Source organism: Alligator sinensis, unplaced genomic scaffold (genome assembly GCF_000455745.1).
Source record: "Alligator sinensis unplaced genomic scaffold, ASM45574v1 scaffold1704_1, whole genome shotgun sequence".
NCBI classification, from domain to species: Eukaryota; Metazoa; Chordata; order Crocodylia; family Alligatoridae; genus Alligator; species Alligator sinensis.
In genome coordinates, this window is record NW_005843413.1 from 14,174 (window position 1) to 16,921 (window position 2,748).

Below are 2,748 nucleotides of genomic sequence, written 5' to 3' on the forward strand. Positions count from 1 at the left end.
TATGGGGTGCTGGGCCAAGCCGGCACAGGCAGGCGAGTAAGGGAACCTTTACCTGCCAGAACAGATTAGTGAATGAGCACAGTGAAACCACAAAGAGCCCACGTGACAGGCAACTGGAGGGCTCCTGCTGTGATGCTCTCCTTCCCCAGCCTCATGGCAGTCACGCTTGCTTCCAGAAAAAGCAGGGCTCGTTTGCATCAGGAGTCTGGGGAGAGATGAATAGAGAGGCACAGGAGCCGTTGCACGGGACATTGGAAGTTTGCTTCACAGGGAGGGCTGGGATGACTGGGCTTGGGACTTCTCTGATCTCTGCTTTCTTCCTGTGAACTAGGGGTGCTCAGCCTGTTTTCATAGGGTATTGCATATTTTAATGAAGAGGCTGCCTACTGGTTAGCCCCTCTCCCATCACCATCCTATAAAGTGGCAACTAAGGCAGTTGTTCATGTGGAAAAGTGACCCTCAGCCGGTATTGATGTATTTTCCCTGACTGTAATGTGATGTGGCAGTGGTAAGCTGAGGAGGAGGAGCCACTGTTGTGTGGCCAGCTGGGTCAGCCTGTTACTGTCAAGTGCTCCACAACCCACCCATGTTCCATTGACTGTAGCATGTGAACAGACTCTGTCTCCACTATCTATTCATTTCCTTAACTATATGCCCACCCCACACACACACACCACCTTCCTCTACCTTCTTCGCCCCTCTTTTTTTCATCCCTCTTTCCTCAGGATTTCTGATTTGTCCTCCCTCTTTGATTTTCCTTCCTTCCTCGCTCATGCTCCCTCCCACACTCTGCAACACCCGCCCCCCCCCCCCCCCCCCGCCCCACGCCCGCGCCGTGGCTGCACGCGCCGCGCCATCCCGTGAGTGGGCTGCAGCAGCACAGGGAGGGGGTGGGGGGCTGCGAGGGGTCTCGGGACCAGCGAATCCCCAACAATGAGGGTAGGACGGGACCCCAGGGGTCACATCCAGTCCAAAGCAGGACCAGCCCCAAGTGCATCATCCCGCCCAGGGCGTTGTCTACCGAGGATGGAGACTTCAGCACCACTGCGGGGACCCCGTCCCAGCGCCTCCCCCCCCGCTCGGGAGAGAGCTCTTCCTCATACCTAACCTCAACTTGCCTTCCTGCAGCTTGCGCCCATTGCTTCTTGTCCTGTCACCTGCCCCCCGCTGAGACCAGTCCCCTTTGCAAGCCCCCGAGTCCCTTTCTGCAGAGCTGCTGCCCAGCCTGTTGGCCCCAGCCTGGCGCGGGGCGGGGGATTGTTCCCTCCCCAGCGCAGGGCTGTGTTGAACCTCATGGGACCCCTTTTACCCCAATCCTCCAGCGTGTCCCGGTCTCCCGGAATCCCAGTGCCTCTACGGCCCCCCCAGCCTGGGCTCGGCTGCAGACTGTCCCGGGGTGCATCGGTGCCATCGTCCAGGCCGGTGATGAGTGTTGCAGAGAGCCGCCCGGGCACTCCACGTGCTCCCTGCTGCCGCCTAGACGCAGAGCCACTACTCCCTGCCCTCTGAGCCCAGTTGTCCACCCCCTTCCCGTCCAGTCATCCAGCCGCGCTTCCTTCTCTTGCCTGCGAGAAGCAGGAGCCGGAGCCAAGCCTTGCTACAGTCAAGGTGCACCACATGCCCGGCCCCCGCATCCCCAGAGCCGATCACCTCGTCATGGCAGGCAGGCAGGGTGCTCGGGCATGCCTTGCCCCGGGAGTCCCTGCTGACTGGTCCCGACCACCTTCTCCTCCAGGTGCTTAGCCTTGAGCATCTGCTCCCTGGTTTTCCCAGGGACGGAGGTGGGGCTGGTAGTTCCCTGGGTCCTCCTCCCCCTTCCTAAAGATGGGCGCTGTTTGCCCCTTTCCAATCGTCCGGGCTCTCTCCTGATCACCATGTTGCTGACGGCCAGCAGCTCTGCAATCACAGCAGCCAACACCCTTGGGTGCCTCCCGTCCAGCCTCATGGACTCGGGTCTGCCCAGCCTTTCTAAGCAGTCCCTAGCCTGTCCTGTCAGCACCGGGGCCTGCTCCCCTCCTCCCCCCGGTGCTGCCCGGCGCAGCCGCCTGGGCGCTGCCCTCGCCTGTGCCAGGGCGGCGAAGAAGGCATGGAGCACTTCCGCCTGCCCCGCATCCTTCGGCACCGGGCTGCCCCCCTCCCCGGGCCTGGCCCTCCTCTTGTGCCGACACCCCTCTCGTGCCCCTTCAGCTCCAGCTGCGCTCGGCCTGCCTGGCCGCCTCCCCGCCTGCCCAGCCAGCTCCGACACTCCCCCGCGCTCCTCCTCCTCCGGGTTTCCTCCTCTTCCAAGCGGCTGTTCCGTGAGCTGTTCCCGAGGAGCTCCCCGCTGAGCCCGGCTCCGCCTGCGCGCCCGCCCTGCACGCTCAGTGAGGCTTCCTTGAAGTCCAGCCGCCTCTCCCCGGGCCCTGGCCCCGGGCCCCCGCCCGGGGCCCCCCGGAGCCGTGCGCAGTCTGCTTTGCTGGAGCCCGGGGTGCTTCCCCTGCGGCTCTCCGCCCGCCCTCTCCTCAGCACCCCGAGCTCAGTGCTGTCGCGGGCGCTGCTCCCGCGCTCCACGCACTGCTCCTGCCCGCGTCCCCGCGTGAGCGGCGCGGCAAGGCCCGGCCCTGCGCCGCCGCTCCCCGCTTGCACCACGGGGCCGCCCCCACCGCCGTGCGAAACCTCCCTGCGTGGCCCGGCTGACCTCGGGGGGATTGAAGTCCCCGTGAGGCCCCAGGCCTGTGCCCGGGAGCCTCCCGCTGGCGGCTGGGGCTA